The following is a 23,576-nucleotide window of genomic DNA, read 5'->3' as shown; positions in this document are numbered from 1 at the left end:
CCTTATTTCCCTGCCCACCCCCACCTCCCCAAACCTCCCCTCATATCAGTGCCTAGACTCGGGAACCATAGCCACAGTGGACTCAAACTGTTTTTGAAAGCTTCAGCAAAACTTATTGGCTTTTATACTCTGCCTCCATCTATAATGTCCGATCGAAAGGCATGGCTTTGTCAGACGATTTGATTGTTCATATTATGCAACCAGCTCCACTTCTTTGAACTTAGCCTTGTGGAACATCCAGGCATCCGAAAGACTGGGCCCTCACAAATGAGAATACCTTGGACAGTGGCATATTCTATTGGCACATAACTCCTGCTTTCCACATGTACTTTCCACAATATTAGCACCAACCAATTCACCTGCAATAATCTGTTATTTCTATCCACATTGTGGCCTTTGTCAACAGAAAATTGCACTTTGCATAGTTTGATATAAACTTTCTCATTTTAAATTGACAAATGTCCAGCCGAGAGCTGGTAACAGGTTAGAAAAGGACTGGAGACACTGGAAATCTGAAAGATAAACCAAAGGTGCTGGGAATTCTCAGCGGGTCGGACAGCATCCATGGAGAAGGAAATCAAGTCAACACTTCAGGTCCTCAATCTGCACGAGTTCTAACAAAGGGTCACTCTTTCTATCAGCATGGATGCTGCCAGACATGCTGAGAATTTCAAACATTTTCCATTTCTACTGGAGCAACAATAACCTCTTTTCCCATCCCTCCAAAAAGCAGTCAGGACCACCTGTGAGCCTCTTATCCTCAGTCAGAAACTCACTGGTAGCTGCCTGAAATCTGGCTTGGCACAGCAATAAACATGAATTTTTAAAAAATGGTTAAAGTATGAACAACAGATAAAAATCAATGTCAAAGCAATGAATTAGGAAAATAATTAATAAAATTATCAGTAAAAAGTGCCAAACACAGGTAACTAATGAAATGTTTTGTGCCCTTTCACAGAACTGCTTGATGGAGATCGAGTAGATCCTAGTCCTGGTCTCCAGCAAAGGGCAGAAAGATGGATTCTTGATAAGCGAGGGCTGCAAGGTTATCGGAGGGTAGGCAGGGAGTGGAATTGAGGTCAGAATCAGATCAGCCATCATCTTATTGAATGGGGGAGCAGACTCGAGGAGCCGATTGGCCTACTCTTGCTCCTAATTTGTTTGGATGCATGAACGAGAAAGTTCAATCGTGAGCTTGTGGAAACATTACGGTTTGGAAAGATACATGTAATGAAAGTGAATGCAATTGAAAGAGGCACAAAGACCCCATCAAGAGTCATCACTTCACAATTAGTTCCAAGAATTATTTTCTTTTTCAGAAATACAAGCTTACTTCACATGCACAATAGATTGGAAGATTGCAACATAAATAAATCTTACAGATTGAGCTGTTTGCTGGGTTAGCTATCTGTGGATCCGGCATTCTGAGATCTTGGCAATGCAGACTGAGACTGCAAGCCAGCTGCACTACTTATTGGGAATATGTAGCCTCCTGACCAGCGTTTGGCCACAAGCCAGGCATCTCATATGTTGCATTTTGTGTAAAAAGAATTGTTTGTAGTAATCTTGGAGTAATTATTTGAAGAACACCATATGTTTTATTCCTACAATTAGGTATTTCACAGAAAGTTCAATTCTAACGACTACCAGCATCTGAATAGAATAAAATCTACCTCAAATCACAAAATCTACAGGACCAATTTTAACTCTGTTTTCCTAGGCGATGCCTTTATTATGGAATGGAAGTGAGCAATTTAATTGTGATGAATTATTCATCATTCTGAGTCGAGGAATTTGTGGAACCTTTTGGATCTGTTCATTCAAGTTAGGTATTGTCTCTTTTGCAAATATCCTGTGCACAACATATATATAATTTAGCCCAGGAAATGATATGCTTGAGATTTATGGATGATCTTATCACAATAACAACTACAAACTTGTTTCACAATTTATTTTGTGATCTAAGATTAAATAGCTCAAACAATTAAATACAGGGGCCCAGCATGGAAATAGCAGGTTTCACCTTGAGTGTTCTAGCTGCAGTGATCTGCATCTAAATGATTGTTAACTGATGAAATGTCAGATACATACTCAGATTAATATGCAATATTGGCATTGACCATGCTCACCATGCTGTGTGACAACGTGGTGTGAACCAGGAAGACATTGTTCAACTCCACCACTCTTTAGCAAGAACAAAAGCAGACATGGATTGAGGTACTTTCATGTGCAATGAGGTCACTCTAAACATGAGGATCTCTCGTTCTCTAGAAGCCGTCGAACCAGGCCGACACTGCAGCATATTGAAAGAACAACGTACCCAAATTTCAGAATGATACATTTACTGGCAGAAACATCTTAATGTGGAAGAGTTATTAGTTGTCTGATGTACCATCAATTCAACTCAAGACACAATTAGGATCCGAACTGTGGCTTTAATCAGCTAGTTGTTAGCCCGGTGGTCGACTACAGAGAATGGCCGACCGCCGGGAACTCTGGGTACTTATACCCTGCCTCGGAGGCGGGGCCTACTTGCCTCTCGACCAATTGGAGAGCAGTCACATGACTAGTCCCAACCAATCGGACGAGAGGCACATGACCAGCCAGAGCCAATGGGAAGCCAGTGCTCTGCACCAATGGCAGTGCTCATATCCATACCACCACATTGTCTAAACCTCTTAAGGTAAAGGTAAAGCTGCCACAGACGCAGGTGGCTATAGGCTGCTGTCCCCTTTGACAGTGAGGACTGACTGGTGGTGATTTCACCTGAGGGTCACCACACCTCAGACGAGGAGCAGGTTGAGAGGGCGGGGCCTTCATGGATAACCTCAGCTGGTACGGGAATTGAATCCACGCTGTTGGCCTTGCTCTGCATCACAAACTAGCTGTCCAGCCGACTGAGCTAGACCAGCCCCCATCCTCTCAGATAGATGCTTGTAGATGTCCTGGCAGCCTTGGGACACTTAACTACATTAACAGATTAACATATTGGCAGCACAGTAGCACAGTGGTCAGCACTGTTGCATCACAGTGCCAGGGTCCCAGGTTCGATTACCGGCTTGGGTCACTATCTGTGCAGAGTCTGCGTGGGTTTCCTCTGGGTGCTCCGGTTTCCTCCCACAAGTCCTGAAAGATGTGCTGTTAGGTAATTTGAACATTCTCAAATCATCATCAGTGAACCCAAACAGGTGCCAGAGTGTGGCGACTAAGGGATTTTCACAGTAACTTCATTGCAGTGTTAATGTAAGCATACTTGTGATAGTAATAAAGATTATTATTATTTAATTATTTCTATTGGCATTTCAGATCATTAATGATGCCAATTAAGAGCCTGAGCAACCAGTACACTGTCTTAAGTAGAGAATATTTTTATGTTAATTTTACTTACTGGGAAGAAGGTGTGAGATATTCACACCTTCAGCCAATGACCTGAGCAGCTGTGTTGGTGGATAAATATTAATTTCCAAGTTTCACAGGAAGTTGTTAGCAATGAAAGGTTTTACAAACATCTATATTTTCAACTATCTATCTAATACCAAGATTAAAAAGGAAGTTTGGCAGGGCTAAAGGACAACTAAATAGCAGTTCTATCTTAATACAAGGTCAATGTGATTCACACTGCCATGGGGATGGGATTTATGAAGGAAGAGTCCATTAAAGCTATTGCAGTATCGGGTTAAACGTTTTGAAGAGATATCACTGAACCTGACTGAAACAGGTCAGTCTGCAAGAATTTGAGAGTGAGTGAGTGAGCAGGAAGATAGAGGCAGCCAAGTCACTATTGTTCATCATGCAGAATGCGGGTTGGAGTTCATTCTTGGATTGAAGAGGCCAAGTTTGTGGCATTGTAAGAGAGTTGGAAGATTTGTCTCGAGGGTAATTCTCATCATGAACGTGCTCATGGATTAGAGTTTTTCCCACTGGAATAGGGAACAGGAAGCAAATCAGCGGGGGCTGAGAATAGCTTTGGACTGCTTGCTGGAGAATGAATTATCTACTTACGGGACAGAGTAAAGTATAAATGTGAAGGGAGATTTTCAGTCCTTATAAGGCAACTTTTCTGTTTCGAATATAAATTGCCGAGAGCAGCATGGCGGCGCAGTGGTTAGCACTGGGACCACGGCGCTGAGGACCCAGGTTCGAATCCCGGCACTGGATCACTGTCCGTGTGGAGTTTGCACATTCTCCCCATGTCTGCGTGGGTTTCACCCCCACAACCCAAAGATGTGCAGGGTAGGTGGATTGGCCACGCTAAATTGCCCCTTAATTGGAAATAAATAATTGGGTACTCTAAATTTAAAAAAAATATGAAGTCCACAGCCTCATTCTACCATTTAAAGTTCCAACCCACTGAATGGGTGCAGGTTGGTTGACTGACACTATCCCACCTCCAGTAAAACCAGAAGTGGGCTGGTCGGAGTCTGGATTCAGATTGTTTACAGTTTATCGTTGCACCCAATTCAAACCCACCCAATTTGAGGGGTGAAGCCCCCCACAACGAGGATCTGTGAATTTGTGCTTGAATCACATGTTGTTTTGGGCTCAGCAACTTTGCCATGTTAAGTTCAATTTTAATGTTGGGAAGAAGTTAAAAGAGGCCATTTGAAGAAGATAAAAATTGAATCTTTTGAGCACCTTTGATGTCTGGGAAATTTCAAAACGTATCTTTATCCACAATGCTGCTTATGTAACCCTGTGTGGAATTGCACCTCACACCTCCTACTGTGCTGAGATCCACAATAAGATGACCGTCCTAACTCATTAGTAGTTTTATCAATACTTTATTTGCATATTCCTGGAAACTACTGAAGCATGATACAAAGACAATTCTTGAACAGGTCTAAGAGTTTTGGAATCAATATATCTACTTTATAATATTTATTCACCATAGTATGCTCTAGTTGGACATAAACTAAATTTATATTTTACCAATGGCAGTAATTGGGAAAAGACATAGCATTTATTATTATATAAAGTACTGTTCATTAATTGTGATGTGGCATAGAACTGGCCTCAAACAAGAAACCACATGGATCGCAAATCAAATACAAGAGAAAGACTCTTTCAGGGCGGGTCTTCAAATGTTTCGGTTTTATCACCTTCCTGAAAATATTGACAATACCAGAGAGTTCTCACAAATATTCTCTCCATCCCTGAGATTAACTATTACTGTTGACTGAATCCTGCTGACTTTTTCCGAATAGTGACACAATTGTCGACATTTAATAGTTAAACAATCAGAGATCCCTTGCAATTATAAACACAGATAGAACATAGAACAGTACAGCACAGAACAGGCCCTTCGGCCCTCGATGTTGTGCCGAGCAATGATCACCCTACTCAAACCCACGTATCCACCCTATACCCGTAACCCAACAACCCCCCCCCCCCTTTAACCTTACTTTTTAGGACGCTAAGGGCAATTTAGCATGGCCAATCCACCTAACCCGCACATCTTTGGACTGTGGGAGGAAACCGGAGCACCCGGAGGAAACACACGCACACACGGGGAGGACGTGCAGACTCCGCACAGACAGTGACCCAGCCGGGAATCGAACCTGGGACCCTGGAGCTGTGAAACATTTATTCTAACCACCATGCTACCGTGCTGCCCATATAGGCACCCATTATAACTAGTGTCAGTTACAGGGACTTTCGCAGAATTTACAGTACAGAAGGAGGCCATTTGGCCCATCGAGTCTGCACCGGCCATTCGAAAGAACACACCACTTAAGTCCCCACATCCCTATCCCTGTAACCCGGTAACCCCACCGAGCCTTCTTGGACACTAAGGGCAATTTAGCATGGCCAATCCAACTAACCTGAACATCTTTAGACTGTGGGAGGAAACCGGAGGCGCTGGGGGAAACCCATGCAGACACGGGGAGAATGGGCAGACTCCACACAGACAGTCACCCCAGCGGGAATCGAACCTGGGACCCTGGACCTGTGATGCAACTGTGCTAACCACTGTGCTACCGTGCTGCCCGCTAAAGGTTCTACAAATATAATCAGAATTCTGGAGACCTTCTGGACAAAACCGTGATAGTCACTGTAATAGCTGATACAATCCAAGGGGAGAATGCGCAAATATTGATACAACTGCGGGGCAGGCATACAAAATTAGACAATGACAAGTAACTTTGAGGAGTCTTTAGGATTCTTGGATCAATATTGTAAATGCCTGCTTCAGACTTGACTAACCAAGCATTCTTCAAAGCAGCATATGTTTAAACAAAAATCAAAAAGCAAGTTATTTATTTCAGAATGAATAAGTGAAACAAAAATTAAACAGAACTCTACTTCTAATAACTCTCAAAATTTTGAGTGTTAAATTTCAATTAACTTCAGTTCACTCCAAGTTTGAATCTTAAAAGCTTCTTGAATTAAACTTAAGTCTTCATATTGCGATTTGCCCGTAGCTATGTTTAAGTTGTGTAGCCAAACCATTTCATTGTGAACATTACACTAATCCCTTTGGAGAGGATTTTCTGCTTATTAATCACTTAAATTATTCAGCTGTGCTTTAATCAGCACACTGAAGCTAAAACCCACTTAAATCACATGTATCATGGTGCGACATTCGCAATTTTAAAATTATGTTGAGCATAAGAGTTCAATACAATCAAATCCAGATTGTGTTTTTGGTCCAATGTTTAATTCCGCTTCAAGTATTCATTCGTGATATGTCACATCAATGTCCATTCACCTCAATTATTTGCAGTTCTGATCCAGATATAAACACTTAAATATCTAACAACTCAAGCATGTTATTTTCTCCACCCTAATGTCCTCTTCTTTTGCCTCATGACTTCCGTGGTTGCTCGGGGAGTTGCTCTCTGCTCAGTTAATAGGAATTTGTTTTAGATCCTACTGTCTCACCCCCCCCCCCCCCCCCGCCCCCATCCCCTCCACCCCCTCATTCCGCCCCCATTCTCCCCTGCCCCATCCCCTCCACCCCCTCATTCCGCCCCCATTCTCCCCTGCCCCATCCCCTCCACCCCCTCATTCCGCCCCCATTCTCCCCTGCCCCATCCCCTCCACCCCCTCATTCCGCCCCCATTCTCCCCTGCCCCATCCCCTCCACCCCCTCATTCCGCCCCCATTCTCCCCTGCCCCATCCCCTCCACCCCCTCATTCTGCCCCCCCACCATTCTCCCCCCCCTGTCCCCCATCCTCTCCACCCCCTCATTCCGCCCCCATTCTCCCCTGCCCCCATCCCCTCCACCCCCTCATTCTGCCCCCCCACCATTCTCCCCCCCCTGTCCCCCATCCTCTCCATCCCCTCATTCCACCCTCCCATTCTCCCCTGCCCCCATCCCCTCCACCCCCTCATTCTGCCCCCCCACCATTCTCCCCCCCCTGTCCCCCATCCTCTCCACCCCCTCATTCCACCCTCCCACCCCCCCCCCCCCCTCACCCCTCCCCACCGTCACTGCTCCTGCTCCTGGCAGCCCAATCACAAAAAGTGACTAAGTCATTCTATGGGCAGCAGTGGCCCACAGTAACTCAGATAAGTGGTCATTTATTACGTGTGGGTTGAACAGGATTGAATACATTTTTATTGGAAACTGAAGACCTTGTTAAAGCCAAAGGTTGGTGAGGTTTGTTTATGACGTTTAAGGGGCATCTTGACAAATACATGAATAGGATGGGAATAGAGGGATACGGACCCCGGAAGTGTAGAAGATTTTAGTTTAGACGGGCAGCATGGTCGGCGCAGACTTGGAGGGCCGAATGGCCTGTTCCTGTCCTGTACTTTTCTTTGTTCTTTGTTGATCATAAAATGTTTGATATAAAGAATAATAATTTAAAAATTGATAATATTTAATTGTTGCCTTGTCACTTGTCTCATCCCCCCCCCCCCCCACCCCCCATCCCCTCCACGCCCTCATTCCGTGGTCGCCAGTCTCATGGGGGGGGGGGGAGAGAGGGGGAGGGGGTGCAGTCAGAATTACAGCCAGGGTTCCAGTCAGGGGTCAGTGGTGTGGTCGGGATTCTCAGGGGGGGTGGGGGGGGGGGGGGGTCGGGGGGGGGGGGGGGGGGGGTTGTCTGGATGATAGCCAGTTTTCCACTAGCATGGAACAACAAGAATGGAATCAGGCAAGTGTAGCCTGACACATTTGGATTGTTGTGAAGACATGTTGGAGGATTGATCTGCTTAACCATGTCAAAGGCTACACATAGGTGAAGAAATAAGAGGATAGATACATAGATACATAGAACATACAATGCAGAAGGAGGCCATTCAGCCCATCGAATCTGCACCGACCCACTTAAGCCCTCACTTCCACCCTATCCCCATAACCGAATAACCCCTCCTAACCTTTTTTTTCGTCACTAAAGGCAATTTATCGTGGCCAATCCACCTAACCTGCACGTCTTTGGACTGTGGGAGGAAACAGGAGCACCCGGAGGAAACCCACGCAGACACGGGGAGAACATGCAGACTCCACACAGACAGTCACCCAGCGGGGAATCGAAGCTGGGACTGACGCTGTGAACCACAGTGGGAGCCACATGTGGTACCGTGCTGATTTTGTCAAAATTGTGGTGTTCAATTGTTCTAAGATTGATTATGCGTCTGTTCCCTATTGAAGCTCACTGCTTGATTGGTTAAGCCTGGATGTGGAGCGAGAGAAATGTAAGCAAGCTGCCTAAAGAGTAGGAAACCAAAGTTGAAACATGGAATAGACATTCCAAAACACTGAATAAAACCTGTTAAACAAGTGGAAACAAATGTCATCTGTGCAGAGCTCCGATAAATACAGCATACAACAACAACCACATGGGATGTCATTTATGATTGTGAACTTTGGAAGTTTGGCAGAAAGGGAATTCTGATTGGAATGATTCACACATTGAGTTTCAGGAAAGATGGACATGGATTCTTGAGGCGATAATACATTCAAAGACTTTGAGAGGAAGGCGCAGTTAGAGATGGGGTGGGAGTTATTAAAGAGGGAGGAGTGATAGTGATGGATTTGAATGGAAGGGGGAAGAATACCCGAGGAGGGAGAGCCGTGAATAATGTCAATGGTAAACAACATCCTTGAATCTAATAAAAGTACAGATTACAAAGAGTAACTGTTAACTTAATAACGAGAAAGGACCCTCGTGACCTTTGTCAATGTGTCATTGTTACTGGTATTGGGTAAGTGAGGAAATGATAAAAAACATATTTCAGGGAGGACTATATAATAACAATTAAAATAAATATATTAAAAGAAACAAGTATGTTCTAAGTGTGGCAAAGTGGTCGGCACTGCTGGACCCGTGTTCAGTTCCAGCTTTGGGCTACTGCCTGTGTGGAGTTTGCACGTTCTCCCTGCGTCTCCATGGGTTTCCTTCGGGTGCTTCAGTTTCCTCCCACAGTCTAAAGATGTGCAGGTTAGATGGGGTTACAAGGATAGGGCGGGAGAGTGGGCCGAGGTAAGGTGCTCTTTAAAGGTTGGTGCAGACACATTGGGCCGAATGGCCTTCTTCTGCACTGTAGGGATTCTATGATTCTGCTTGCTCTGCAGGTGATGTACCCACATAAGATGGGCATCAGAATTGCCATGACATAGGTAGAAAGCATTTGAACTGAATTATTGGACTAATTATTGTTAATCAGCCATGCAGCGCAAGCCAATTCCAATTTGCTTCATCAGTGCCATTAACATTCCTGTGGGTGTTTTATGAAAACCTGTTGCTATTGGCAGTAATTTCCAGCTACTTTCGTTTCCACTTTAACGCTTGGATGGTCAATTCAAATTAAACATTGCTCAGAGTTACAAGGTTTTAATGACTTGCCTTTCAAGATCAGGGTGGATTTTTACATTCAGCAAGACATGACTTGACCCTAGCGATTTTGTCATAACTGAAATATCTGCTGTTTTTTGGGTAGGGGGTCACAATTAGTACAGATCCAATCCCCTCAAGGGTTAATTAAGGTAAGGTAATTAACCATTGCATAGAATGTATTGGAGCCACCCCTCACCATGGGTTATACAGCTGGATGTGTAGATTCCGGCGTTGGACTGGGGTGGGCACAGTAAGAAGTCCTACAACACCAGGAGAGGAATCACTCCAGCTGTGTGGGGCAAGACAAGGAGACAGTGCCTTCATGAACTGCCACAGTTGATATAAGAATTGAACCAGTGCCATTAGTGTCTTATACACCAAACTCTAACCAGTTAGTCAACTGAGCTAACCGTCAAATGCAATCAACTCACTACCAGGACACATGGGTTCAGTTATAAGATGCTGGAATCTGAGCTGTTGTGGATTTACATGCCTGATTCTAACTGAGCTGTGAGTAATAACATGAACACAGACCCTTCATTAATTCCACTAACCCTAGTGAGCCGCAATCTTCAGTAAAATTTAGTAAAGCAATCTCCACTCAACCCAAGGTGCCAGGCTGGCAGTGCCAAGGTGCCAGGCTGGCAGTGCCAAGGTGCCAGGCTGGCAGTGCCAAGGTGCCAGGCTGGCAGTGCCAAGGTGCCCGGTTGGCATTGAGGGTGTCAGGTACCACTCTGCGCAGAGCCTGACCATCTGGAGGCCTCTGCTTGCATGGGAGAACCTCCCACCCCCCCCCCCCCCCAAGTGCTGTTAAGCCTGATCCACATTTATAGAAACAAGGGCTTAACAGCACACATCAAGGTATCCCACGGATTCAGTCCTGGGCCTTGGGAGACTCCGATGCAGTGTTAGGACACTGTTGTAAAACCTTTGTCTGTTCTGTGTCTCCTGTTAATCCTGGTCCTGCTGCCTGCCTTCAATCTACGGTCTTCTGGTTAGCTGCTGCACCATTGGGATTTCTGATTGTAAAAACAGACTTTGCACAAACTGAAACACCCCTGCTCTAATGGATTAATCAGAACTTCCCTGCTGTGTTCTGTGGCAGATCCTATGATGTCAGTTTGATACATCATAGTGGATGTCACTCCACTCATTGGAAATCCGGGAATTGCACTGATTCTCATTTGGGATTGGAGGAACTTTTCAGAAACCTCTGGAGCAGGAGAAGCCATTTTGTCAGTTCTGAGAAAGGTTCAGCCAGGTGGCAGCTGGAAGGCACTCTCCCTCTCTGCTTTCTTTCTGCCGAGCGGTTATCAGACTCTCTCATTTAAAAGACAGGGAGGGGAAACAGAACTGTGGAAGAGATCTCTGGATTGAGAAAGTGCAACCATTTTTCCACAGGTCAGTAATGTTCTTACTTTGTGTCTCAGTGGCTGGGAAGAGCTAAAAGTGAAGATAAACTGAGAGCATTCTTTATAATACCGCCGGAATTTCTGCACAGTAATCAAGTAAATGAAAGGCCTGCAAACGTTCAAATTTAAAGCCCAGTGACATCTCAAGGAGGCAGAAGCTCCTTCTGGTGGTCAAGGGTTAACGGTCTAAGAAAAACACAAATTATTGGTTAATTCACTTTTGTTGAGCCTCTGGGGTCTGTGGGATTGGAACTGACTGTGCACTAGCCAGTGAGGGCGAGATCCAGAGTGCGACGTCTCGTGAGATCTCGTTAGATCCAGCGGGGTGTCCCAAGTGTCATAAATCGAACAGGTCTCAAGAATGAGTGAACAATATTTATCCCCTGCTTTTAGAACAGCAAGAATCAGCTCTTCAGAGACGGTGACAATCAGAAAGACAACAAACCAGATTCAGTCTCAAACTCAGCAGCCAAGGTAATAAAAAGTAATAGCTTGAAAGTGGGAAAAGGACTCGAACCAACCTGTTCTGACTTCAAATTCACCTGAGAATCAACCACCTGACAGAGATGTCTCTCCTTACAAGATCTTCACTTAGAGCAAAATAATCAACTCGTCTAAGAAACTACAGATCAAAGCAAATTACTGCAGATGCTGGAATCTGAAACAAAAATAGAAAAACTGGACAATCTCAGCAGGTCTGACAGCATCTATGGAGAGAAAAGGGAGCTAACGTTTTGAGTCTGGATGACTCTTTGAGTTAAGAAACTACAGGCCTGCCATGAAAGAGTGTCTGAGCCAAACTTTGTGATCATTTTTTTTTCTTTATCTGTACCTTATCTTTGTGTGAGTGATAGTGGCCATGTTTAGCGACCGCATTGCTCCCGACTCAGATCCGGGTACACCGGATGAATCTTGCAAGGGCCCCAGATTGGGCTGCATGGTGGGGGCTGGGCTGATTGCGAGTCATCTGACTGTTTGCAGCCGATGAGATCTGGATCTCATCCTCGTTGGGCGAGATTCAGATCTGCATAGTTAAATGAAGCAATTTAGGCCTAATTTAAATACCTAGAAGCTGCATTAACCAAGCGCCCAGGAGTCTGCAGCCGCACCTGTGAGACCTGGACATGGCACCGTTTAGCACTAATTTTCACAAACATGGCCCAAGCGTGACAACACCTCAGAGGGTGTCGCAGGCCATTAGAGATGCCTGGCTAGTCATGGGCAGGGAAGGTGGTACGCTGGCACTCCCCTGGCACCTTGGTACTGCCAGCCTTCCACTCTGGCAGTGCCAACCTGGATTGACTGTGCCAAGTGGCAGGCCGGAGGATGGGGGGGGGGGGGTTTCCCATAACAGCTGGAGTGAGCGGGGATTAGTGTAATGTCCAAAAAAAAGGTTAGGTGGAGTTAGAGGGATATGGCTGGGCATGGCCCAGGGTGAGGTGCTCCTTCGGAGGTTTGGTGCAAGCTCGATGGGCTGAATGGCCTCCTTCTGCACTGTAGGGATTCTATGATTCACATGGCTCTTTATAGTCCCCATAGGAACTCCCACCAATCCATACTCCCTTGCCACCCTTTTGCCCTTACACCTGCCATGCCAACTCACTCAGTGCCCACCATGATCAGACCTTAGGAGCCGTGCTGAGCTGAAATGAAATAAGGTTCCAACTTTGCTACGTTATGAAAACCCAAGGGTTATGACCACCTCCTGGAACAAAGTAGTCAGGTAACTTTTCTCCTCCCTGATGCATCACAGTGTCTGCAGCTCAGCCTCCAGTTCAGTGACTCTGAGCTGAATCACCTTAAGCTGCTGTTGCTTAATACAGGCATCTTTGCCCTGGATCACACTGCCACTTTTATTATTATTAATAATACAATTTATAATTTATCATGTTCTTAATTACTTTATAATTAATAAATCTAATACTCCCAAATAGCTCCACTACTGCTGGTAAAACTTAATACAATTAATAAAAAATTATAATTACTAATAAACTACATGAGTTCTAAAAGATTCATGAGCGAAATACTCACCAATCTCTGGTCTGCGTCCCTCCTGTCCCACAGCACCAAATTTACTAAATGATCAGATTCCCAAGATCACTCTCTGTGACTAGTTGCACTCAGTGATGATCTTCTGTTTACATGCCTGGTACTGAAATTGTACAGAGGTGAGTCTGTGCTGCTGACTGGAGCAATTCGGATAAACTAGTTATCTAATTAAACAACTGTAGCTACCTTTCCTGGAGGGATTATCCATGACTGACGGAAATAAACTTAACTTTAACAGTTAAATTAAATTTTAGAAAGAGATTAACCCTAAAATGTAATTCATAAAATTCCTTTACTCGTCAAATTCTCAATGTCATATTGTGTGACTAGCTGCACTCAATGATGAGCTGCTGTCTGGCTTACTACCTGGAAACAGTCAAGTATAATAATAGGCCTAAGGTTTATCTCAACAAACAGTAATTGAAACTGAAAGCACAGGTTTTTTTCAACTGCAGGCTGTTTTTTAAATTCAAAATTTAAAGAGCAGAGGATTTAAATAATTTGCCAGCTTCACAGTTTCATTGACATTATCCAGTTTCTGTGCACACTTATATCTCTTCTTAACCCTACCAAAAGGTTACCTGGCCTCTCTAAAGAACTCTTTCCTCAAATTTTTAAATCACACAAGTCATGTTTCAGAAAGCCCAAGGATGAAAATTGCTTCTGAGTAAAGGCAGATTCATGGCTGCCCCTGTGAATGGTGCAGAACACTACTGTCCCTGTGAAAATCCGGCCCTCGGTTTTGTAATACTATAGTCATCAGCTTTTGGGCCCCAATACTTTAGCATATTGATAAGGTGCGTCACCTTAGTGTCAATGATCCACATACTCAAAGTTTTGGGATGTCCTGTATTATAAACAATGATTAAGCATATCCTAATGCGCCTTTAAGAAGAGCGTGTAGATATAACATTTCTGACTGACTTGTAAATGTGTAGAAAACATATGTGATTTAAACATTGCATGACAGTTATTTCATGACAGGGGTGGCATGGTAGCACAGTGGGTAACACTGTTGCTTCACAGCACCAGGGTCCCAGGTTCAATTCCCGGCTTGGGTCACTGTCTGTGCAGAGTCTGCGTGTTCTCTCCGTGTCTGCGTGGGTTTCCTCTGGGTGCTCCGGTTTCCTCCCACAAGTCCTGAAAGACGTGCTTGTTAGGTGAATTGGACATTCTGAATTCTCCCTCTCTGTACCCGAACAGGCGCCGGAATGTGGCGACTAGGGGCTTTTCACAATAACTTCATTATTAATGTAAGCCTGTTTGTGACAATTAAGATTATCATTATTATTTTAAGTGATTATTATTTGTTATACATTTAATCTCGATTAGAATCTCATTTAGTTTAACATGTGTCAAGTACTTTTGCAATGGATTGCATGGTTTTTATTTGATACCTAATATTTCAGTGCTGAAGAAATGGATGGAAATAACATTTTGTTGTATTTTAAACCTTGCTGTCCTTAATTATTGATGATCCGTTTCTTCACCTCCTGGGTTGTAACTATGATTGTCTGTCATTAACTTGCACAGATGGCAGGTCCGCCCAGCATTGAATTACTGCTCCAAATCTCATTTTGCATCCAGCAGTAAATTCTCCCAAACATTAACAAACATTAAAATCTTTCCCCTGGGTCTTGATTATATGATGTAGCTATTATTCTTAACAGGCAAAAAATGTCACAGCAACCATGGAGCCCTCGTCTATATAAAAAGCTACGTACCCACTTTGAATCAGAACAGCAGCTCTGGTTTAAGCTTCCATTCTGAGGCAATTTCAGTTTCAGTATCAGTGGGAAACTTCGCAATAACTTGGCTGTACAGGATTATTCCACTTATAGTTAAAACACTGTATGAAACTTGGTAATTGTCTTAACCGCTGATCCTATTAAATCCTTCCAAATCAAAGAGTTCCAGATATGCAAGTAAATCATTAGACCTTATGTAATGGCTTCAGATGTCAAGGGTACTGTGTTCAATAACATCACTTCAGGTGTCAATGTAAATTACAGCTGGATCTGACCATCATTGAGAAGTAGCTGCTGTTGAAAAAGCCGTTCAATTTCTCTCTCCTATTTTATTGGTTTCTTCTTTCTAAGATCACTTTGCCTTCACTGCCATCCCTTCTCCTGTCAGGATGATAGCGAGATCTAGACTCTTCATTTCAGATTTATTGTCACAGTGGTCCAGTGGAAACTATTGTTCAGTGTAAAGTCCAGGTAGATCGTTCCAAAATAAACCAGAGGACATACATGAATGCACAATGTAAATACCTAGACATTGGGTGAAGCATACGAGTGTAGTGTCACAAAGTTGAGAATATGGGTAGAGATCAGTTCAGTACATACCAGGGTCATTCAGGAGTCTGGTGCCAGCGGGGAAGAAGCTGTTTTTGAAATCTGTTTGTTTGTGTTCTCAGACTTTTGTATCTTCGTCACCAGGGATGCTGCAACCTGTCTACCGAAACCTGATCAATATCACCTCAATGAGGAAAGGTGATCTGAGAGAGAGCAGCATTGGAATTTATTCATGACTATCGGATATTTATCTTCTGGTCCCTCATTCCGGCCTCCTCTCAAGTGGAAAAATATTCTTTGTTTCAACCTTATCAAACCGCTTCTCAATTTTAATAACCTCCATTTGGTCACCCAGACACTTCCAGAGAAAAGAAACCCACTCATGGCTAGATCCCAGCTCCAAATTCTTGGAATATCTTCACTGATATCAAAAATATAACAAATCGATTTAAAAATAAATTTGTATACTATATATATATTATATATATGTTTATGTTATGGAATGCTCTGAAGTAAGTTTAGTAAGTTTAACTTTTCTCGGTCTATCTATCTCTTCCTGATAAGATTTATCTCCATAATTACTGTTTTAAAAATGCAGCTTTTGGAGCCGCAGGTTATGTTGATATTCAAATAGTTCGCAGAAAAGCGGATGCCGGAAAAAACTCTGTTCTTGTTTCAGATTCCAGCAACCACAGTATTTCACTTGTAAATTCATGAAGTTAAGTTGAATTTATGTTATCCAAACCAGTTTGACAGCTATATACTGTAATTAAAGCAGACTTGTGCAAAACTATTGAACCTGTTCAAATGAAGGAGTAACTAAATCTAGAATCGTAGAACACCTACAGTGCAGAGGGAGGCCATTCGGTACATCGAGTCAGCACTGACCCTCTGAAAGAGCATCCTAACCGAGGCCCACGACCCTGTCCCATCCCTGTATCCCCACCAAAACTTTGGACACTAAGTGGCAACTTAGTGTAGCCACTCCACCTACCCTGCACATCTTTGGACTGCAGGAAGAAACCGTAGCACCCAGAGGAAACCCACGCAGACATGGGGAGAATGTGTAGACTCCAAACAGTCACCCAAGGTCAGAATCAAACCTGGGTCCCTGTTTCTGTGAGGCAGCAGTGCTAACCACAATAGCACAATGCCCCCACAAGGATAAGATGCTCCAAATCATAGAATCACAGAATCCCCACAGTGCAGTGCTATAAAATTGGGAGAGAAGAGAGAAGGTTTGCATCTCATTACTAAATTAGTTCAAGTAGATGGTGGATGAATTCAACCAATGGCCACTTCTAAACACAATTTTACGGGGGGAATTGGTTTACGCCAGGAGTTGCTAATCAGCAGCTGATTTGCCAGCGGGTTCGCTGTTACCTTCCATCGAATCAGAAAATATCGGCAAGACTTTTAATTCCAAACTAATTAAAAGCAACACTGAGACCAGGAAGAATTCTTAACAAGATTTTCAGAAGTCGTTCTGTGAACTTCGGTGAAAATAGATCGGCAGTTGTGAAAAATGAACTGCCAATTCACTATTTGTTTCACATTGTTTGCCAAGAACAGCTTTCATCCCCTGCACATCAGTGGAAATTAATAAGCATCATGTGATGCTGGGTTGTCTGTAAAGGGTTCCTGTGTATTTGCAGATTGAGGTTGACTAGCATTGTTTGAACGAAAGTTGACAGTCAGAATCAAACTGACAGATCTGCTTAGATTTTACAATTGGTTACACGCAAAATGGCTGTAACCGATTCAAGAAAGTGACAGTGAGCCATAACACTGTAGTTATTTCCAGAAATTGTGGTTGTTTGGATATTTGGTTATTATTAAAATTTTTGTTTTGAGATGTCCTACATTTCAGATAATAAACGCCCCATCTGAAACTTCAAATTTAAATATTTAAAAACAGGATTACTAATAGTCAAGCATTATTGTGCAAACATATATCCTCAGATTTATCATAACTTAGCATAAAAATGGAACAGTATTTTGAAATTATTGATTATTCATAAGTTTTATTTTTAAATTGTCTGTCAGAAATAAAGTTTCTGGATGCAAACTTACAAGAAAGAATGAATAATGTAATATGAAACAAGGAAGATGACTACAAATGTTACTGCTGGTGGTTTCAAAGTTTCCAACCTGTACTGGCATTAACTTTTACAAAATGTGTTAATTTTCTTCCCCATCTTTCACCAGGAGGAAAATGGCAGGTGTGATTGAGAAACGGGGAGTTGCAGTGGCGATTTTCAGTTTCTACGTCATGGTGCCAAATAATAAAACCAAAATTATCATTACACTTTGGACCATAATTTCCCAGCTCCCCAGTTTCAGATTTGGGGGATACACCAAAGATGCGCTGGGGAATCTCCTTCCGAAGTTCCCAGATAAGGGTTTGCACTAAGGTTGCTCAGATTTGCAAACTTCCCCTGGGCAATTTCCCTGCCCGGGGAGCCACTGCAGAATGTGATTTAAATTGGAAACTTTGGATGGTTCTGACTATATGACACCCACAAAAACTTAGAAGAATTAAACTCTCTTTTAACTTCTGTGTCCCTGTTGTACTTATTTACTTTTAGGGGCTGTTTAGCACAGGGCTAAATCGCTGGCTTTGAAAGCAGACCAAGGCAGGCCAGCAGCACGGTTCAATTCCCGTACCAGTCTCCCCGAACAGGCGCCGGAATGTGGCGACTAGGGGCTTTTCACAGTAACTTCATTGAAGCCTACTCGTGACAATAAGCGATTTTCATTTCATTTCATTTCACTTATTGTAAAACCCAGACTAATCCCCACGGAAGTCTTCCCATTGCCCACACCCAAATGCCTAAACCTCCAGGAGACTCCTCCCAACTACCCCCCAACAGGACAACGCCCATCCCAGATTTCCGTGGCTCTCAGTGGGGTACAAGCTTGGGAGCATGATGATGAAAAATGAACAACGCAGTAAAATGTTGGCCAGTGGTTCCACAAATGGGGAAGACGATAATAATTGATGAATAACCAGGAACAGAGCCATATGGGAAAGAAAACCTATACATTTCAAATCAATTTCACAGCATTTTCAAATATTCTACTTCTACATGCAATATTACCTCGGATCGTATTAATGCAAAGTAACTGTTAAAATGGATGAAATTGGGCGAAAGTCAATGTGACATTCTCATGTAAAGGTAATTGCTTTTCAGAAATATTCACATTACTGCTAATTTCAATGTTCTGCTCCACTTGTCCTCCTGGTTTGTTGTCATTTAGATCGGCCTTCGCTGAAGGATCATTGCTCAGATTGATGCCATGGTCATATTTTATCATGATGAGAATTTAATAGCCATGGGATTCCCATGGTGTGAATTGCCTAATGATCGGATGGGGGCATCATTTATTTTTTGAAAACAAAGGAAAAGTTGCCATTGATTTTGAAACACACGATAAATTGAGATGGCTTTAGGGATTACAGTTTTATTTCAGATGTCATTATATAATACAAAATCATTATTAAGTGAAGGGAAGCTAGCCAATCAGGACATAGCAGTATTACTGCTTGTTTCACTATTCTTGAGTAGCTGGGTTTAATTAGTAGAAGAGGAGAAAGGAAGAACCTTATTAATCATAAACAAGTCAAGTTGACCTTGGTCGTGGAAAACTTATTGGAAAAAATTCAGAAACAATATGAATGGTCAATTAGATGAGCATTCACTAATCAGGATGGCCAGCATGGATTTGGTCATATCTGCTCAAATTGAGAACGGTCCAGGCATTGGAAGCACAGTTTGAGCAATCCGATGCACAGCTCAATGTCAGCATGGTTCGTAGCATGGGCCTCATTATATCGGGTCTCTACCTTAATCTCAAGTCGGCGTCATCAGCCAGGACCCTTAATCCCCCTAACAGCCAACCCGTCATCCTAGGGTGGTCCTTCAGGATGCCGGAGATCTCCGAGTGTTCCAGGTTGCAGTTGTCATGCATGCTCAAAGTTTATGTCATCAGCTGCCCAGGCATACAGGGCATTCATGACCTTAGGGATGTAGTTTGGAACATGCAGCACAAGTCCCTGCTCGATCCCTAGAATGAACCGCTTGTCTAAAAGTTCAGGGCTGTGGTAATCTTCATGGTTAATGGGAGCAGATGTCCTCCTCCTCCACGGGATGCCAAGTCCACGAGGACGTGGCACAGGTGCCGCACCATCTCCTTGTTGAAGCGGAGACTCCTGCGGCACATACTATCCATCATCTCCTCGAATGACCAATGATACCTGTACCCCTTGGCCCATCACTGATGTCCCCCTCTGTGTCCCTCCTCAGCCTGATGGGCGGTGGGGTGGCCCCCTGCACATGGGTTCCGTCTCCAGCCTGCGTCGACCCTGATGCCTTCTCCGGAATCTGTCTGCCTGGGCTGCCACCAGCACCGAGAGGGCCGCCGTTGCGGGGGTCGAAAACGCCATCATTTTGGGATCTGTAAGGAATAGAAGGAGCGAGACCGACAATCAATTGGGACTTCCATCCCGGGACCTCAAATCCTCTAACCAGTACCCTAACCCTAACCCTTATGTGTCCCGCCTTCTCTCAGACTGTCACACCCCGAGCCAGTTGTGCTGGAGAACCTCGCTCAGCACACTCACCCCTCGGGCACAGCAGGAGCTCCTAGACCCCAGACCCCTGCCGGGAACATTTGGGAGACCGTACTCATATGCCCTTCCCTGATCTCCCACCAGGGATCCGGTTAGTTCCCAGGAGGATTGTTAGGCTGCACACACATCGCTAATGAGATGGAGATTGGTTTTAATTGGCATCAATGTTCTTCTCACCATGTTTGGGTGGGATCCGGATCCTTCCACCTGGAATAGGCAGGTTAGATAGTGAATCGATTCATGCCCGGCACGGATCCCGATTTTGGCGTCTCCCATTATTTAAAGCGCGTGGCCAAATCCACACCAGGCACACGCACGGTTAAGTTGTTCCCACTTCATTCCTTTTTGGGGGCCTCAGGGTGTTTCTCCCCGGTCGAACCCACGCTTAGAAATGTTTTTGTCAATGGGGAGCTGAACTCGACGGCGAGACTGTCTGCGCTGATATCAGGCCGTCATTTTGAAAGGATGTTTCAAGAAAATTAGTTGTAGGGCAGCACGTTGGCACAGTGGTTAGCACTGCTCAACAAAGAGATAGTTCAGAACCCGTGCCACGTCTTCACGGACATGGCACCCCGTGTAGGAGGATGACACCTGCTCCCAGTGGCAGTAAAGTTCACCACAGTCCTCAATGTCTATGCAACCGGTTCATTCCAGGTCCCGAATGGGGATTTGTGCGGCATTGCCCAAGATATTGCTCACACGTGCATCTGTGAGATCACCCTTCAAATTCCTTATCCCACCCTCCTCCCTCCACATCCACTTCCTGACACCTTGCACCCACCCCATATCCGATCTTCAAGCTTGGTCCTCAGAACCCCTGGCAACCTCAGTATTATGATCCTGGGGCGGGGGGGGGGGGGGGGGGGGGGCTGCCGTTGTTAATTAGCGGGGCCGTGAGCTCTGAGCGCAGAGAAACACGTGCTGAACACACACACTGTGGGACTTTGTTCCCATTGATTTAATTATAGAATCATAGAATTTATAGTGCAGAAGGAGGCCATTCGGCCCATCAAGTCTGCACTGGAAAGAGCACCCTACTTAAGACCACGCCTCTACCCTATCCCCATAATCCAGTAACCCCACCTAACCTTTTGGACACTAAGGGCAGTTTATCATGGCCAATGCACCTAACCTGCACATCTTTGGACCGTGGAAGGAAACCGGAACATCCGGAGGAAACCCACGCAGACACGGGGAGAACCCACGCAGACTCCGCACAGACAGTGACCCATGTCGGAAATCGAACCTGGGACCCTAGACCTGTGAAGCAACAATGCTAACCACTGTGCTACTGTGCTGCCCAAAAATCTCACCCATGCCCCTGGGTTTCTGAGTCTGGACTCCGGCATCAACTCAGATACAATTTCAACTATTCAGTCTGACCAAACAAAATACCACTGCCCCAAAGTGTTCCCTTTGTGCCACCTACCCTCGTATCACCGGTCACAACAATCCACTCAGTTTTCACTCTACAGAGCTCTCCCGAGCCCTCACTACTGGCCGACTGCCAATTGAATCATTTTTACTACTTGTAGCCTCTTTCTTTGCTCACTTCCCCAATGTTTCCTCGCAGCAGCTGCTTCCCCAGTCCTCTCTCACTCTCTCAGACCCTACCGTGTCCCCTTCCCCTGCGTATTCTCTCTGAATTCTCTTTGCATCCCTGGGACTTCTCCCTATCCCCACAACCCTGTTCTTTGTCCCAAGACTCCTCAGTGTTATTCCGTTCCACTCCTGGCTCCTATGATTGACTGTTGGTGTTGGTTTTCTCCCTCACAGCCTCACTGGGCCCTTGTTCCCGGCCTGAGGATCTCATGAGACTGAACGTCACATGCAACGCCTGCTCCCAAACTGCGCTGGGAGAAAACACCCAGGGCATGTCAGGACTTGTAGTTCTCAAACTCTGCTTGGAATTCTTGACAAGTGTGATTAATATTCTATTAACACGTTGTGAAATAAATAGTCATTAACATCTTGTTCTTCCTCCGTCTTGTTCTTCGTCCATGTAACTGAATTACAGATGTGAATGTATCACAATTTCTCATTACTGGCTGTTAACAAGGGTTTGGTCATACTTAGAGTGTTTTTTTTTCTCTTATTTTCCCTTTCACTAATTTGATTAAATATTTTTACATGGAAACAGGATTTGGAGCAGCAGTACATCAATTTTTATTTACACACATTTCTTTTTCCATCCAAAAAAAAAATGGGCAACATGGTAGCACAGTGGTTAGCACTGTGGCTTCACAGCTCCAGGGTCCCAGGTTCGATTCCCCACTGGGTCACTGTCTGTGCGGAGTCTGCACGTTCTCCCCGTGTCTGCGTGGGTTTCCTTCAGGAGCTCTGGTTTCCTCCCACAGTCCAAAGATGTGCACCTTAGGTGGATTGGCCATGGTAAATTGCCCTTTGTGTCCAAAAGGTAAGGAAGAGTTATTGGGTTACGGGGATAGGGTGGAAGTGAGGGCTTAAGTGGGTCAGTGCCGACTCGATGGGCAGAATGGCCTCCTTCTGCACTGTATGTTCTATGTTCTATGTTCAAATTCGCACATCCAGGAAAGTGTACCTTGTCAAGTGTTAACGAACACTTAAAGTGCTGAGAATTTTTTTAAGGAAACTGTTTTCATGAAATGCAACATCAAAAAAAATCAAAAAGGGAGCTTTTTTAAATAACAAGATGTCTACTTTATTAAAATACCAAAATATACATTTAACATTCCAATCCCTGTTATATGAATACAATGACATGTCATATTTAACAGCTTTACATGAAAGGAAAATAATTCATATTCTTTAAAGAATATTTCTCTCAAAATTGAAACATTGCACCGATATTTTTCTCATTCCTCTTATTTTTTCCAGTTTTCCTCTTTTAATGGTCACCGATCACCATTCATCCTGATGGACCTTCATGGCCATTTCTAATATAAAGGGTTTTCCAAAGGACAGTGATTACCACAGGACTATTCACTTGCAATATAAATGTTACCAAGTAGCTCCTGTCACTTTCTCAGGCACCTGACTCAATGGCACGAGACAGTTGATCTATTGGCCTCGCTCGCCCGCCCCGGATCACAGCCAGTGAATCTCTTGAGGGGATCTCACGAGACGTCACAATCTTGATCCCACCCACAATGCATATTCAACTGAGCAGTTACCCTCGCCTGAATATGTCCACACCAGATCTACCCAGCGCCCGGGATCGAATCCCCTTGTCTCAGAGACTCTGAGCCGGCGCCGTTTAGCACTGCTCTCCACAAACGTGGGCCAGGCAGAATGTCACTTGCTGAGATCTCCCAGGTGATTAGAGGTCCCTGGATAGTTGCCTCTGGGCAGAGTTGCACCCTGTCACTACTGATGCCACCCAGGCAGTACTAGCACCCTGGCAGTGCCACCTGGGTGCCA

This window comes from Scyliorhinus canicula, chromosome 11 (genome assembly GCF_902713615.1).
Source record: "Scyliorhinus canicula chromosome 11, sScyCan1.1, whole genome shotgun sequence".
Taxonomy (NCBI): domain Eukaryota; kingdom Metazoa; phylum Chordata; class Chondrichthyes; order Carcharhiniformes; family Scyliorhinidae; genus Scyliorhinus; species Scyliorhinus canicula.
Note: the sequence above shows the minus strand (reverse complement) of the source record.